Consider the following 18791-nt stretch of genomic DNA (forward strand, 5'->3'; position numbering starts at 1 on the left):
AGACAAACCAAGGTTAAAACTGTGTGTGTATATTTTAACAAGATGCAAAAAAAAAAAATTAAAAAACCTCCATCACTAGGAGAGAATTGTTAATTTAGAGAATTTTTCAGATTCTGTGATCTGATAAGCTCTGCAACCCAGTCATCGCTGAAATTAAATTAGGTTTCAGAAAATGAATATTTCATTTTTAAGATTCTGTTGCTTGGAGACCTGGGAAGACAAAGCTGGTTTAGCCCAAGACAGGAGAGATGTTATAAGGGGCAGCATTTTCTATGGGAAACTGCCAGAGAATGCCTAGGAAAAATTACACAACGGAGACAAACAATGATGATGGTACAAATGGATTCATTACAAATGCCACAATGCATGTTATTTCTTCTAAGCTGAAGAAGTCTCACTCTATCCTTCACCCGTGTTATTCAGACTTAAATTGGGAAAAATATCATCACACCGCAGACCTAATCTACCTACCTTTTGTTTTAACAGACACAAGGGGGAAAACAAGCAAAGCAAATGTAACCTCAGTGGCAAAGCAAAGGGTACTTTCTCTACCAAGGATGTTCACTAAGTTATAGGGATATGTAAACCCAATTCTACATGTTGCTTGGGTCTATAGTCACCTGGCTACATGTATTTTAATCAGCATCATAAACATTGATTACACTCCTTTCACTATCAGTGAAGGTACATGGTTTTAAGAGATCTTCCACATTTTGAGTGTGGTGGAATGCTAATTGTTTCCCAGAATCTGTAATAGCAGAATCCCCTGAGCTTTACCTGGGTGCAAGTTTACTCACCTGAAGATTACTTTTCCCAGCCTTGCTTGTAGGTAGGTGTGGCCACTGCACTGTGTTTGACCAATGAGATGCTGGCGGAAGCCAAGTTTGTAACTTGAGATTATATTTTTTACAAGGGGGCCCCTTCTTGTGAGCTGGAGTGGGAAGGTGATGGTGTGAGCCAGATTTAATCATGTGAAGCTATACGTAGGGCATGGCAGAGCAACACAAAGAAGTAACCTGCGTCCTTTAATCTCATGGAACAAAGTAAATTAATCAATCTGTACCTCCTGCCCAATTGTAAACTGTAAGGTGAGAGATAAATAAATGTTTATCCATTAGTCTGCACTGAGGGTATCTTTTTTATAGCAATATAGCCTGTACCCTAACTTTCAATTTTAATAGTCTCAAGAGATCGTTTTTCCTCCTATCATTTGTTTAAGTTTACCACCATTCTACCCACTCTGATTCTCATCTTCCTTTCTCAGTTCATTACAGTAGATGCAAATTGGGGTTGCAACCTAACTTTTCAAGACCTTATCTGCACCACCCCTTTTTTTTCGGTTACTGCTATCCCCTACCTAATCCCCACCCAGAATTTTAACGTGTGTTCCTAATGTGAAATGCATCTATCTATGTGACCCTGTCTCCATGATCACAGTGATTGCCTTAGAAATTGGCACATGCCACATGCAGGAACAGTCAGTTCTTTCCTAGGATCTTCCTGGGGAATGGGCACTTTCTCTCTTCTGAAATAGATTCCCTGACTTGTAAAGGACTTCTTACAGTGGGAAAGAATGAGGCTGATTTAAGGAAAGGAAGAAGACAAATCCCAGTGCTTGTCTCCAGTTATCCTAAGCCAGAGCCCTAAATTTCACAGGTCATTTAAGTCCCCCAAAAAATTATCTTGATATAGGCTAGTTTGAGCTGGCTTCTGTCATTAGCAAATAGAAGATTTCTGATTAATACTCTCTGGAAATTAATTTCATTATTGTGACACTGTCCTATTATACTTAAAACATCCAGGCTTTTGTGGTATTTTCCCCCAGAAGCATCAAGAAGCAAACAATCAATGACTTAGAAAACCCAATGTCATATAATATCTAGTTTTAGATCTATTTCTTATATATGATTAAATTTCACTCTTTAAAGCATGGTTTTATTCTTCCAGGCTAAACATAAGTTGCTGCAATCCATAAATGTTACTCTAATTTTGTTCCTGCCATGCTACACCAAGTGATCAGTTCAAAGCAGCAGCTAGATCATAAGAGAAAAAAGTTTATTTCTGTTAGACTACTCAGCACATGACATGGAGGTTAACCACCTTGAGAAAGAAAAAAAAAATCATAATGCTAAATCTAAAAGCACATGCCACACCATAAGAATGACTGCTCTTTTCAGTACATCTGAATGTTGGAAAACGAAAAGGTTGATCAGCTGTCTGTTCATAAAGTGAGGGCCATTTTACAGGCCAGGTTTGATTAAAGAATTAATCTCAGTGATCTAACTGAAACATTTTTTAAAAGAAATTGAAGGGGAAAGAGGCAGGCGCTTCCAACTTTAGAGTGGGGTACTCTGTGAATCTTACAGAGATGGATGTGACTGGCTGCATTAGTGGTGACTGGGTAGTTTCCACATTGCCAGTGCAGTATGATCATTTAAGATAAGGCACTCTCTTTGAATAACTGATGAACAGTAATTCTCCCTAGCAGACCGAGACTTAATTTTAATCAAATAAAAGTGCTTGCTGGAAAGGGTGTGAGAACCATTTCCGAGGTGTCGGAGCTCATGCGCAATACACATTTAAGGAAGAATTTCTTTCCTGTTCTTTGACACCAGAGCTACTCCCAAGAATCAAAGTACAGAAAAATTCCTATGACGAATAGGGTCTGACAAGGGCCACCATATCAAAATTCTCTCTGCAGCTGCCAATCATCACTGACTGAACAGTCCCTGTTGCTAGAGCCTTAAAGACGAACTTATTTTTAATCTAATATCCAGTAGGAATATGTTCTAGCCTTCTACTATGATTTTGTGACTCGTACTAATATTCTATTTTCAGCAAGGACTAAGAGACACCCCTAAGGAAGAAAAGTAGTAGTAGGTGAGTCATGGTTTTCCTTTTCCTGATAATTCTTAATTGTTCACAGCATAACTATTTTTCCTCGGATTATGTCTTTGTGGGTGTCTGCCAATTTACAAAGCTGGGTCAAGAAATGATTTACTTTTTTCTTCAATTAAGTAATGAGTAGTTATTGTGTAAATGAATGCATAGAATTGTTAGGCAGAATAGAAAGGAGAAAGTACTAGACATTCTTTTCTAAGAAGTTAATAATCCATTTGAGGGGAAGACAGAACTCGGAGTAGAAATCAATTTAAAACCTCAAAAGACAGCAGTCCACTTGAGTGTACTTCTGCATAAGTGGAACAGACTGATATTTCTTAAATTTCAGTCGCATGCTTGATAATCTGATGCCGTTTCTCTTGCTACTTTCATATGCCGCTGGAATTATTATCATTTACTCAGTGTTTTTATGTAAGTGAAATCATTTATTTTTTTCCTTAAATAACCTCATAATCAAAGGAAACTTTAGATAACTACCATAAATGGAAACAGCCTTATTTGCCATGAATTAGAAAATATAAAAGCAAATATACTATTAGTCTGGTGCAAAAGTAATTGCGGTTTTTGCCATTGCTTTTAATGGCAAAAACCGCAATTACTTTTGCACCACTCTAATAAAAATAAAATAATGTTAAAGTTTCAGCTATGTTTGCCTGCTAAAGGGGCTGAGAACTACTATGCATCTGTAAAATCTCAAATCACTTTTCTTTCACCCAGTCATCATGGTACCACCAGTAATATGTGTCTCATACTTAGGGAGACATTACTTAAGAATAACAGTGAAAGGAATTCAGAAGAGGGAACAATCTGTGGGCCTGGTGATCTGCTAAGGCTTCATGGAAGATGCAAGATTTGAGTAGGGCTTGAATCCACAGTCATGGTTGTCCAACTACTGGACCCAGGGGCAGAAATGATTTGGGCATTTAGAGAAAAGAGTTGAGACATGGGAGTAGTATACAAGTGATGCTAAGCTTGCTTTCTTAATCGACCATCATATCTGACCTAGGACTTCAAAAATGACGGCCGATTAACATTTACTAGTAGCTTACTCTGTCCCAAACACTAAGCTAGGCATTTTCGCATATTTCCTCTTTCGATCCTAATAATATAAGGAACCTGTTATTATCCTCATTTTATAGATAAGCAAACCAAGGCACAGACTAACTCAAGGTCACATAGCTTTAAAAGTAATTGAATTGGGGATTTCAATCCAGTTCCTTCTGTGTATCCAAAGCCCATATCTTCTACGTCACACTATGTTTACAGTGAAACTGTGAGGTGACAACCATTGGTCATTTCAGGCAGTTCTCATGAAAAGACTGTAGTGGAAGCTAAGAACGGAGAAGAGAGGAGGGGAGCTTCTCCTTTGCTATGTCCCTAAACGACCTGAGTGACGGAAGCTAATAAACACCCAGGTAAACGTGAGCATTCCAGCATTTTCTTTGCTTCTGGAATGCCATAATTTGTCCTTCAGCAGTGAAAACAAGAGCTTCATGTGAGTTCTCCCTACTCCGAAACTGGAAAATATCAGCTGTGCCTATCAGCAGCATCAGTGACCAAAAGTTGACCTTGCTTAGTTAATCAGTAGAGAAACTAATCAGTTGGAAAAATGCAAATTTGTTTTCTGCACAGAGTTGGAAACTCATTACCCTGAACCACTCCTTAAATTAAGTTCAGAGTAGTGACTCAAAATCTGGGTCAGATAAGGAACAATGTAAAGCTGTAATAAGCAGGCTTGAGAGCAGGAGCACTCTTTGAATCCCATCATTGAAGGCATTTGTGTTCATTTCTTCTTAGGCCCCTTAACTGTGTCTACAGAACAGAAAATGGCCAACTCAGTTTGGATTGGATTGTTTTTTCCTAGCTGTCCCATATTTATGTGGATGAAAATTTTCTTGTAATGCGTTTTAGTTTCAGTTTGAACAGTGCCCTCTGATCCTTTAGCCCAACTGTCAAACCTTAAGCTACTTTATCTTTCTAAACAAACGGTGGATTGCTATAACCTATTACCTGGGTCATCAGATTCCAGAGGTGAACATCTCATGGACTAACCCTGTCCCTTGCTACCTGGAACCCCTGGGTCACTGTGAGAAAGTAGAACTGTGTCTTTGTTTTTGAAATGCTAATTATGATTTAAAATCAGTGGCTGTCATTCAGCGCCCCAGTGGGACAAGCCAACAGTGGTACACCATTTCCTTTTCTCATTCCCCCCAAATGATAAAGCAACTTTAATAAAATTAGCCCTAGGCCGGGCGTGGTGGCTCATGCCTTTAATCCCAACACTTTGGGAGGCCTAGGAGGGCAGATCACTTCGAGGCTGGGAGTTTGAGACCAGCCTGGCTAAAATGGTAAAACCCTGTCTCTACTAAAAATACAAGAATTATCTGGCTGTGGTGGCATACGGCTGTAGTCCCAGCTACTCGGGAAGCAGAGGCATGAGAATCGCTTGAACCCGGGCAGCAGAGGTTGCAGTGAGCCAAGATCAAGAAAATTAGCCCTGCACTTTTGCTAACTTCCCTTCCAGCATGCCTTGGAGAACATGTGATTGATTCCCAGGCACGTCAGCTCAGAAGGCATCTGCCAGAAAGTGGCACTGAGGAAGAAGACATTTAATGCAATGCACAGTGTTTCTGTGCAGTAGGAGATTCTCTAAGTTAGTACTTCTGTTTTATAATGAAATCATCAGCAACAAGAAAGAGTCGTCTAGAACTTTGAAACAAAATGCCTTAGGATTCCAAATAAATGTTATTTTGACTAATGCATTCATTACTTTATGTACCTACTATGTTCCTGGCATCAGGCCAAGTTGCTGGAGGTTCAAAAGTTAATTGGCCAAAATACCTTGAAAAGCTCACAATGGATCTCATAGGTGAGGCAGATGAATTGTGACAAGTGAGACAAGTGCAATGATAGAAGTGTCTACAGGTGCAACAGTGGTGCCATTTTCTCTTTCTCCCTCAAAAATCTTAAAGTTAGCAATAGGTAGAACTTTAACCTGGAGAAGATATGAGAGGAAAGGTTGTGGATATCAATTGCTGTCATCAGATAGTCAAAGAGGTACCACAGAGAAGGTAAAATAGTATTTCTCTGCATTGCTCAAGAAAGCTTATCTGGTTAAATATCCACAAGAGGTATTTTAATTTGAAAGCGGTAGGAACTTTCTCCTAAGTAGGGTATTCCTGTAAGATGCTATCTTCTTTAAGAATTACCAAACTATCCTATTTTTATGCTACAAGTGGCCAGTCATACATTTTTCCACCTTGCTAGGCATGTTTCTTTGCCATCAGCTCACTTCTTTTGTGAGAACGTCTCTTATTTTTATGCCCTGTGCAGAGACAGGAGCACTTAGCCATGTTGTACCTCATGATCACACCCCACCCCATCCTAGCTAATTGATCCATGATCAGATCTATAACCCAGGGCCAGGCAATCATTGGCTCTCTTTCCTGAAAACTTGAATTAAGAGCCAAAGAAACTGTGGTCGTTCAGTCACATGTGTCCAGTTGGTAGACTCATGACTCGTGGCACTGTTGGGCTGTGTGCATAGAAATATAGCCAGCTCAAAGAGAGGCTGCCAAGAAAACAGGACTATGGCAGAACACAGATGCTAAGAGAGAGAAACAGGACCAAGTAGCTCCTGAAACTATGAGTGGGATTTTCATTTCTTCTGATTTCTAGTTCCTATGACATTGGCTGTGACTCTGAGTTTGCCCATCATATCCTTAAAATAATCCTTCCTTCCTTGAGCTAGATTCAGTACATGTCTGTCCCATACAACCAATGATACCTACTCTAACATTACCAAATATAAACAAGTTTATATTTCTCCTTCAAGAATTAAACAGCATCTCTACACACTTCTGCCTGCAACCTTAAACAAAATTATCCTTTAATTAAACATCGTTCCTTGAACTTCATTTTTATAATCATTATTGTATTATCATCCTTTTCTTTTGTTCTTACACATGAATAGTTTGAGAGGATCCAAAAATGCTGAAGTCAGAATCATTTTCCTCCAGAATTGGGAATTACTACTCTATTATTACTAGTATTTTTATATTATACATGATTATATTATACATTTTATATTATAGAAGTATATTATACATACATTTTTATATTATATATAATACAATGCCCGACTGATTCTCCTTCTTTAATAAATGCTACATCCTTTTTTCTGAAATTGTGTAGGTTTCTCTCTACATATCTTAATAATTCAAAAATAGCACTAGTATATGTCTCTGTGTGTTTCTTTTCCAAGTCACTGCCTGGCATTTAGTGTCCTCTTTTAACCTAAAGACTCAAGAATTTCTTCATTTGAGGGATTTATCCATTTGTTCTATTATCACTTTTTTTTTTAACTTTTCCCCCCATCTATGTTTGTTCTTTCTGTAACGCCCATTTGATATCCCATCTCATAGATTTATCCTGTGTATCTTCTCTTTCATCCATAATTTTAATTTTGCTCCTTTTTGCTCTGTATTTTAAGGAAATGTCTTTTGTTAAGTTATCAGTTTACTATTTCACTGTTTGGCTATTTAGTGTTTATAGTCTATTTTTGATTTGGATAAATATTTGTTTTCTATGAACTCTTTCTGTCCTTCAATTACCTCTTTTTTTTTTTTTTCTTTTTTTTTTTTTTTTTTTGGAGACGGAGTCTCGCTCTGTAGCCCAGGCTGGAGTGCAGTGGCGTGATCTCGGCTCACTGCAAGCTCCACCTCCTGGGTTCACGCCATTCTCCTGCCTCAGCCTGCCGAGTAGCTGGGACTTCAGGCGCCCACCACCACGCCTGGCTAATTTTTTGGGGTTTTTGTTTTTTGTTTTTTTGAGACAGAGTCTCACTGTATTGCCCAGGCTAGAGTGCAGTGGCACAATCTCGGCCCACTGCAACCTCTGCCTCCCGGGTTCATGCCATTCTCCTGCCTCAGCCTCCCAAGTAGCTGGGACTACAGGCGCCCGCCACCACGCCCGGCTAATTTTTCGTATTTTTAGTAGAGACGGGGTTTCACTGTATCCGCCAGCATGGTCTGGATCTCCTGACCTCGTGATCCGCCTGCCTCAGCCTCCCACAGTGTTGGGATTACAAGGCGTGAGCCACGGCGCCCAGCCTACCTCTTTTCTTTTTAAACACGTACTGCTCTTTTAAAAATTTTATGCACATTTATGAGATTAGTAGTTTAAATTTTTTTAATTTTTATTTGTTTCCTTCATGAGATTAATTTCACCTAACAGTAGAGCATAAAAAGAAAAAAAATCAAAAAGTATGATCAGATTCAAAAACAAGATTTATATCTCCTTGGCAGAAATGGAAGACAAATGTAAAACATCTAATAAGGTGAAATTGAGAACTTGCAGCAGGGGCTAACACTGTGACTCCCACTGAGTATTTGGATCTAAATGTAACCCACGCAAGACGGCAGACCATGGTTAGAAAGCAAGGGACACCAGAAGGGAGCAATAGATTCACTTTGAAAAGGAAAAAATCAACAGGCAATACAAACAATTCCTGTCATCCTAGAATGTTAGAGTTCTCTAATTTTTTTGTTTTTTTAAGACAGAGTCTCGCTCTGTGGCCTAGGCTGGAGTGCAGTGGCACGATCTCGGCTCGCTGCAAGCTCCGCCTCCTGGGTTCACGCCATTCTCCTGCCTCAGCCTCCCGAGTAGCTGGGACTACAGGCGCCCGCCACCATGCCCGTCTAATTTTTGTGTGTGTGTGGATTTTTAGTAGAGACGGGGTTTCACTGGATTAGCCAGGATGGTCTCTAACTCCTGACCTCGTGAGCCGCGCCCTCGGCCTCCCAAAGCGCTGGGATTACAGGCGTGAGCCACCGCGCCCGGCCTCTAAATTTTTATTCAAAGAGGGGGCCAGAATAAATGTTTTTAGACATATAAAGATTTAGAGAATTTGACAAGAGATTTTCTTTCTTAAAGTATTATTAGCAGACATACTATATTAGAAGTTTAGGGCTCCAATTATAAACAGAAAGCTTCACATCCCAATACAGTATGTCTGATAATAATCACTTTATTGAGTGTGATCTCTGGACAATTACATTTACATATATTTAATAAAATCATATATCTATATGTGTATATGTACATGCATATGTATGTATATGTGCATATATGTGTGTATATATACATATATACACATGACTGTGTTGTTTATATAAAAAACAAGCAATCTGAAGAAAATATGGCAAAATGTTCACATTGTTAGATTTGTCTGGTTGATGGTGTCAGATATGGTGCTATTTTTCTGTACATTTGAAACATTCTATGTTAAATATTTTTAAATAATTTCAAAATAGAAAGTCAATGAACATGCCTCGTACAGAAGCATACACTCCAGGCATCTGAGAATATCAGTAGGTGTTCCCTGGCGGGCTCATCAGATCATTGGTGTTGAAGCTGTTTTTTATGCTTATCATAGTAATGCTGCCTACAGTGAACTGTTTAAGAAAAAAACAAAGACAATTTTAAAATCAGCCATGCATCTTTGAGAAATATTTTTCACTATTCGAGCTTAGGTTTACTTGAGTTGTAAGTCTTTTTACTGTGGGGAAGGGACCAGATTTGGCAGGAGGATTGTTGCAAAAGAATGGTGAGAGAAAAGCAAGTGCTGTCTCCCCTGGTGAAGGGGGACTATCTTTAACAGTCTCTTTCCTTGGATTCATAAATGGATTTCTGCCTCATCTTGCAGTAAATCTGAGACCAAAAGAATTCATAGGGCCTCCTAATGCACGTAATGCAGCATGACTGATGAAATGTGGCAGGCACAACCCAATATCTAGTTTTCTGAAAACCACACTGAAATGAACCATCCTGGCCAGAAAGTTAAAACAATACACAGACTTGAACAACCACCAAAGTTATTTTCCTTGATTCAGTCGTCTTCTCAAGCACTTTGCAATTTGGATTACAAAGCACTGTGTATTTTCTGATGGTGGGTGACAGCTACTGTTTATTCCCAGAAACTCAAATTAATGGTTTTGTTAAATCGACTTTCACCACTGCACACATAAGTCATCCCCTGGGGATCTGTCTAAAGGTCTAAGCCAGTTTCATGTACTTCAAAATGAGTGCTCTTAAGCAAACAGCAAGAAAATTGGTTACCTGAATCTTGAAAGTAAATTGAGGTGCTGCCTGCAAGGACACAGAAGGGTCAGAAGAAACAGGTGTAAAATAAGAACCAACTTCATTGGCCCTTCCCTAGCATAACAATCATGTCAGTAGACTGGACCAGTGATTCCAACACAATGGGAAAGGTTGGGATTAGGAAGCGTTCTGTTCCCATTTTGTTCTTTTCCTGTGTCTCTCAGCCTCAGTTGTTCGATCTGTAACACTGGATTCCAGCTTCCTGTATAATGATTCCATAGATGAGGATGAAATGCAATTACAAATGGGAAAATATCCGTAGATGACACAACACCATAAATGTATACAGTCACCTTCTAGATAGTTGGGTGAATGTTTCACATTGGTGACTTAGACTCAGTGAAAGCAGCATACTGAACTACAATGACTTCTCAGGGCCTAAGATTGTCATATAAAATGGTTGTAATCATGTAAAGGCATTATGAGAAGGGCAAGAGAAAATAGCTGCAAAATCACATTGCAAAGTTAAAAAGATGGGGCAAATATCAGGTGTGGTCATCTTTTATGAGTGTTCTGACAGCACCCTTCTGTCACAGGTTGATGAAAGAGACAAAGAAACACCAGTTCTTAGCAACAATGTCAAGGAAATGACTGTAGGGCTCTGCATGTGGGGCAGATTTGTCTCCATTATTTGGATATTTCAAGGAGAAATTGTGAGAGTGTTTTCTTATTTAATTTCATGTGAGTTGCCTGGAAAATTGCCACCATTCTCGATTTCATTTTTTTATTGGGCATTCTGAAATAAAATGATTAACCAGTGTAGGTAGGAACTACATGCTCATTTTTGGAGGGATTCTGAAGACAACTTATAAAGGATGCTATAAAGGTTAGGTAATGACACATGTCTTATTCAGGGTGAAAATGTTGGGTTTTCTTTAGTAATATAAATTCTCCAAATACTGGCCTGCCTAAAAGATTTAAAATTGATATCATCTACTCAAAGATCACGGGAAAGAACACAAATGGGTTAGACCAAAACCATAGACCTATTTAAGTGCTTGAAAACCAAGAATGAAAAGTCAAGATTGACAAGGATTTGATTCAGGTTCCAATGAAGCCCTTGCCAGAGCAATGGAGCAGTAGGAGTACAAGGTTAGGGATCTCTGGTCTGCAGGCAGGCACTTAACTCCCACATTTGTGTATTCTCCTGTAAAGTGGAGATAATTCTACAGTATTTGCACTTTCCTGTACAAGGCTATAGATGGGAATGTGGTTTCAAAAATATAAAGCCCTGTGGAAATGCAAGTTATCTTTGTTACACTGACAGGCAATTCAAGAGTGTTTGGTTTCCACCACTCTGTGCTGGTCACCAAAATAATGCGGTAGTCATAACGCAAAAGCAATATTTAGCACTACCCTCCAAAAGAAACTCTGGACTGGCAATATTTTGCATGCTCTTACACAGAGTCTTCAACCAGGTGTGTCCACAGTTCTCGGGGAAGTCCATGGATTCACTTCAATGGAGTCTCTGTTTCCTCTAAAGTTCTATCATATACGTGTGTTTATATGTGTATGTGGTCAGTATGTGTGTGTGAATGTGAGTGTGCACACAGAGTTTCATCAAAGTACCAAAGGGATCCATGCTTCTCTTCATGAAAAGCATCACTTCCTTTTGGTAGTTACACATCCTCTACATAATCTGTATTTCATTGTAATTGTTCCCATTTTTATAAGGAAAAATAGCCTGCAATGTATTTAAACTGAACAGCCTATTCTCAGACAATGTATTCCCTAAACATAGTTATTTACTCAAAGGTTGTCATTTCTTTAAATTTCTATTCTGTGTACTCCCATTTCTGGCAGGCATTGAAATAGTGTATTTCAATGAAGGTTGAGGGTTGACTCTGAAGGCCAAGATGCAAACCTGGCAAGCAGAAGGCTTGTGGTTTTGATAAATCCCGAGCCATTGTTTGATAGGAAAAATGATCATAATGTGTTCTGTAGGAAAAATAGCAGGCCACAAATATTAAAGCTAAAGACTTTCATTGCAGCCTTGATGCAGACTGGCCAATGGACAGTACCTCACCCTCAACTGCCTTATTACCTAGTTGGTTGAGAGTTTCCTGATAATTCTCAGAACATAATAACCCTTCCAGTGATGGCAACAGACTCTCTCTTCCACAGCTGCTACATCAACGGTAGTCATCTCTAAGTGGAGTGGAGGACTCTACCACATCACAAACAAATCTCAACCCAAATCTGTTGAAGTGCTTTGTTTGGTTCATGGATTCTCAATTCAATTCTAATGACATTTGTATGCTCCCAATATCACAACATTGATATCTAAATTTCCTTTGGTTCCTAAATACTAGGATTGCCACTTTGCTATAAGAAGGTATATGTTGCCTTCTATTTTCATTTGGTAAATAATACATTTTTGTTAAACAAGGCTGATTGCCATAGAAGCAGCTGAGCTCAAACAATAGATACAAAGCTTGAAATGTAGTGATACTAAAGATCTAACCATCAGCACAGTGAGAACTTCTTGTTCTTGATCATGATAATCAAAACCAAGCTTGCCAAGGCTTCTTAAAGTAGAAAGGGCTGGATAAAATGCCATTGTCTGATTCTTTTGTTTTATAGGGTAATATGCAAAATCTTCAGCTTTTCCTAAGCAGTATATAAATGTCCTCAAAATTCTACCCTTTAGCATAGTGGAATATTTTGATGCTTTTATAGTGTTTTGTTTTGTTTTGTTTTGTTTGTTCATTTTTGCTTTTTGCATTCAGTATTATTTACAACTTTTACTAAAAAAAAAAAGCTTTAAAAAAACTTCCATAAAACTTGCTCACCAACTTATGAGTAGGATTACTTTAAAAAAGAAATCGGAGGCTGGTGGTTAATAATGTGCCTGCCTTAAAGCTTAACAAAATAACTTCCATCGAGTATCTGTAAATTAATGACTAATCCAACTTTTAACACAAGTTCACTAGAAACAAATTTTTTACATATACATGGCAATCAATAAAGAAGACAAAAATATACGGATGTGTTTAATCATTTATTTCTTAAATTCCATCATGTGTGTTGGTGTTTGGCATGCAAATACCATGGTTTGTTGTGAAAATATAACATACGTGAATTGAATTCATGGCCAAAATAGCAAACAAATGGTTATTCTCATGTTTTAATGTTTAACAATAGTATTCATACATTTAAATACAAATATATGTCTATGTGAGTGGATATACATATGTGAACATATACATACACGTGAAATTCAGACACATAGACATTTTAATCTTGAATCTTTTGTTTTTATTTAAAAATCAAAAAGTTTAGTTAACATCTCAAGTTTCAATATCAGATTTTTACAGCCAGAATGCAAACAGCAAGGGGGTTAAAAAGCAGTTACGTCTTGTATGTGTTTGCCTCAAAAGCATCTTCTCTAGAGCTGACCCCATTGGCTAAAACCTTCTTCTCTTGTGCATTGTTCTTGATTTGGTGTGTCACCTGTCTCTTGTTTGTCTATAGATTAGCACAAAAATGTCATTGCAAACTAAGTGAATAGGGCACAGCCTCAGCACCTGCCACTTTTAAAACTCTTTAGAAGATTCCCTTGTTTATTTTGTAGGCACCCAGGGGGGCACTTAAATAACTGCATTGAAACAAACAATACTGGTGATGATTAAGGAGGCTTTTCACATGAAAATTCACTTCAGAAAAATGTTTTGCAGATGTACTGAAGAAAACTGTATCACTAAGAACCACTCAAAATACTTTGGTGGACCAAAACACCTTTATATTTCTTCTGGCAACCTGCCAAGTTCACTGCCGGCTTGAAAAGAATTCTATAGCTGGAGGCTAGAGCAGAAACTGCAATGATTTAAAAGAGAATTGGCTACAGTAAGAACGATAATGCCCTATATCGTTAAAATGCAACTGGCATCTCAGTCTCCCTACAGCTCTTTGAAAATGTGCTTACTCTTCAACTATTTACAAGGAAAAATGCGGAGACAATTGAAATCATAGGAAATAAAAATTATTTTAAACGGCTGAGAAGTATTTGCCAAATGATTTATCAGTAGTGCTTATAAAATAATGGCATGTTCTCAACTGTTAAATGAGTAAGAAATCCATGCAGAAATTCTGCTCATTATGAAACTCACCCACCAAACACAAACCATTTTCATGATGCCCTAAATTAATTAATGCAGACTGTAAACACAAAAACAGTTGGCTGAAAATTAAGATGTGAACACAAACGGACACCGTTCTGATATGATTGGTGTATCTTAGCATTTGACAGAAACAAAGAGACCTTTGGTTACTTTTCTGGGTGATTATGGAGAATGAATATGTGGTCTGGCAAGCTAAGGAAAATCACAGAGTCCATGGACCAAATTAAAAGGGATCTCTTCAGCGTTTGTACAAAAACCAACAGGAACATCTGTCCAGTAGTTTAGATTATAATAAGCCACAAAGACACACGTATAAATTCAGCATTCAACACATTATACAAAATCCATTATTATTTTTTCTTTATGTAAAAAATAAGTAGAATTCTTCTTTCAGTTGAATGCAAATACCTCTCCATTTAAATTTGCTCTCGTGAATACACATAAGTCAATGTGAGAGTCAAGAGTAATTTGCAAGGAAACTCAACGTGGGAACTGTGGAGAGGAAGCAGTCGGTTTAGCAGACCAATCTTTCAATGCATGCCAAAACTTAAATAAGCCGTGCTGGCACCTGGCCTCAAGGGGCTTAATGCACAAGGGCATAATGTAAATATATGATATCAGCCAAGGTTATTGACTCCTCTCATAGAGGTATGTCTCAAGTGTAGTGGGAAGATTGACAAGGAAACATTTTCTAAAAGCCTAAATGTGTGCAATCAGATAAAAACTCATGGAGTGGGACTTTTGCAGCTCTAATCCAAACGCCACATTTCAATCCCCAATAGCCATGCCCATCTTTACAGTCAAAAAAGAATAGTTCTCAGTTATACCTGCCACTAATTACTGACTTCTTTCTTTGCTGTGCAAACAAAAAATCACCGGCGACATATGACAAAGTCTTGACTAAAATAACCTATCACTGAGAATTTAATTCAACTTGTGTTTACTGTTTTATCCTCTCCTGATTGTTTCAAGTTCCATCAATATGCTAAATCTGTATTTACAGGCTGAACCTGCTTCCTGAGTTCCAGACGCCTAAATGTGATCTCCTTCTTGATTTCTAGATGAGTCTCTCCTGCCTCCAACTCAACAGTCCTTGTAGAACTCATCATCTCCTCTAACCTTACGTAAACCTGAGCACATCCTCCATTAACTAACCACGCAGTTACATGAGGCCGGGCATTGGGTGTCATTCCTGGCTTTCCCTTCTATACGGTTCCCGCAATTATATCCAATCAATCCACTGAATCTAGTCCTGTTGATTCTACCTTCTTAGTACCTTTCAAATATATCCTTGGCCTCCATCCCTATCCCAGTATCCTAGTGTTCAGGGCACCATTGCCTTTCATTAGATTGCCACAGGAGTCTCCTCACCTGATTCTCAACTGCTACCTTGTCTGCACATAAAACAGCTTTACAATAGCCAAAATGATCCTTCTAAATTTAAATTTTGATTTCTGCACTACCCTGCTTGAAACCTCACAAAGGCTGCCCACTGGCCATATGACAACACATAATCATAATCTAGTTTCTAAATATCACTTCAGATTGTTCTCCTCCCAGGACCCAGGGGACATTCCAAAATAATGCGTTCTTTCAGGCTCGCAAAAGAACCACTTCCAGGCGAGTCCTTCTCTCACTTCATTGCTGACTAACTCCGCAGCTCCTTGGAATTTAGCATAGCTATTACCTCTTTCCAGAGCTGTTTGCTGACACCCCAATGGCTGCCCTAGGTCCTATTTTCCTGTGCTTACTAAGATCTTAGCATACAAGCACATGTCGTTTCATTGCACTTCACCTTATTGCACCTTGTGGATATTGTTTTACTGTGTTGTCTAGCAGTGCCATATTTTCAACAGCACATGCTCACACATGTCTCTATATCACATTTTGTTCATTACCACAACATTTCAAACCTTTTTATTATGATTATAACCATTGTGGTGATCTGTGATGAGTGATCTTTGATGTTACTATTATAATTGTTTTGGGGTACCACAAACCTCACCCATATAAAACAATGAACTTAATTGATACATTTTATGTGTGTTCTGACTACTCTACTGACCAGCCATTTCCCCATCTCTCTCCCTCTCCTTGGGCTTCCCTGTGCCCTGAGCCCATACATCAAGTCAATTTTGACTTTCAAGTTTTATTATTTTAGAAATACGTTTCATAAGGCTACAGCTGCCATACATAGATAGTGATTCCTCTATGGATCTGGGCAAAGTTAATTGAAAACTCCCTGGAAAGGATTCACCATTCCAGATGTCATTAACAACAGTTATGATTCATGGAAGGAGGTGAAAATATCAACATTAGCAGGTGTTTGCAAGAGGTTGATTCCAATCCTCATGGATGACTTTGAGGGGCTCAAGACTTCAGTGGAGAAAGTAACTGCAGATGTGGTGGCAATAGCAAGAGAAGTAGAACTAGAAGTGGAACCTAAAGATGGGAATGAATTGCTGTAATCTCATGATAAAACTTGGAAGAATGAGAAGTTTTATCATGAGATAAAATAGAAGCTGCTATGAATATTGTTGAAATGACAATAAAGGATTTATAATATTACATCATTAGTTAATAAAGAAGTAGCAGTGTTTGAGAGGATTGACTTGAATTTTAAAAGAAATTCTACTGTAGGTAAAATGCTTTCAAGCAACATTGCATGGTACAGAGAAATCTTTTGTGAAAGGAAGAGTCAATGGATATGGCAAACTTTATTATTGTCATATTTTTAAAACTTGCCACAGCTACCCCAATCTTCAGCAACCACCATCCTAAATAGTCAGTGATCAATATTGAAGCAAGACCTTTCCACCAGCAGAAAGATCATGATTCACTGAAGGCTCGGATGATAGTTAGCATTTTTGAACAATAAAGTATTTTAAAGTATTTATATTTTTAGACAAATACTATTGCACATGTCATAGACTACAGTATGGCGTAAACATAACTTATACTCACAGAGAAACCAAAAATATTTACGTGACTTATTTTATCACAATATTTGCTTCATTACAGTGGCTTGGAACCAGGACCCACAATATCTCCAAGGATGCCGGTATATCCCACTTCATTTCAATGACCCACTTACTGAGTTACATTCCATACTACATTATCAATGCCTCCAAGTCAGAGACTATGTCTTACTTTTGTTTGTATGTCTAGTTGCTAGAATAGTTCTGAGTGCACAGTAGGTGATGAGGTTTATTTTGATGTTGAACAAATATGTACAACCTGCAAAGATATTTTTACTCAATGCTTTATCCATTCAGATTTTGCCCTCATGAATCAAAACTGTAGTTATAAATATAAATAAATATATAAATGCATATATATGTGTGTGCATACAATCAGTTGGCCCTCCATATCTGTGGATTCCACATCCTCTGATTCAACAAACTGGATAAAAAGTATTTTTAAAAATCAATAAAAAGTACAAGCTAATAAAAAATACAGTATAACATCTATTTACATAGCATTTACATTGTATTAGGTATTCTAATTAATCCAGAGATGATTTAAATTATGAGGGAAAATTTATGTAGATTATGTTCAAATACTATGCCATTTTATATACACACACACATATACACACACACATATACACACACATACAGATACACATACATATATATTTATAACTACCTATATATTTATTTACGTTTATGACTACAGTACATCATATTTACATAAAAAACTCTGGGCAGAATAATAACTATGGAAACAGAAATGGCAAGTATAATAAATAGGCCAAAACACAACAAAAGGCCCCAGGAATACAGAAGGAATCATCAATCACCACGTTTCACAAAGATGACTAAATATAAAGAGTCCCAAAGTACTACTTAGACTAGGTAACTTGCAACTTAAAATTCCACCACTGAAGATTGCTGCTTCCAGATAGAACATGACTACTCCCAGAATTATTTGTAAAATGTAAATACTCTTAGGAAACAGGCTCCATTAAGTCTCCAGATATCTTAACGCTAATTAGTTATGGAATCTCCTTCTGCTGTAATGGAGAATCCTGGGAGTCGAGGTTGAGTCTAGAGAAGACGACAGAAGCAGGCTTCGCCTCCTTCATCATTGTATCCAGAACTGTTTACATCAGGGCCCTGTGCTTGCTAGATGTTGGTATCCTGGGCTTGGTGGGTCACACCTATAATCTCAGCACTTTGGGAGGCTGAGTCAGGAAGATCAGTTGAGGCCAGGAGTTTGAGACCAGCCTGGGCAACATAGTGAGACCCTGTCTCTACAAAACTTTTTTAAAAAGTAAAAATAAAAATTGAGAACCAACAAAAGATTGCTACTTTGTTTCAGCTTTATTGAGGCCTAACAGAAGTACACTAAATTGCATCGACTTAACATGCACCATGCGATGGGTTTATTTTTAATTTAATTTTAAGTCCCAGGATACATGTGCAGGAAATGCAGGTTTGTCACAAAGGTAGATGTGTGCCATGGTTGTTTGCGGCATCTATCAACTCATCACCTAGGTATTAAGCCCTACATACATTAGCTATTTAACCTGATGCTCTTCCTCACCGCAACCCCCAACAGGCCCCAGTGTGTGTTGTTACCCTCCCTGTGTCCATGAAATATGCA

The sequence above is a fragment of the Pan troglodytes genome, chromosome 18 (assembly GCF_028858775.2).
Source record: "Pan troglodytes isolate AG18354 chromosome 18, NHGRI_mPanTro3-v2.0_pri, whole genome shotgun sequence".
Lineage (NCBI taxonomy): Eukaryota > Metazoa > Chordata > Mammalia > Primates > Hominidae > Pan > Pan troglodytes.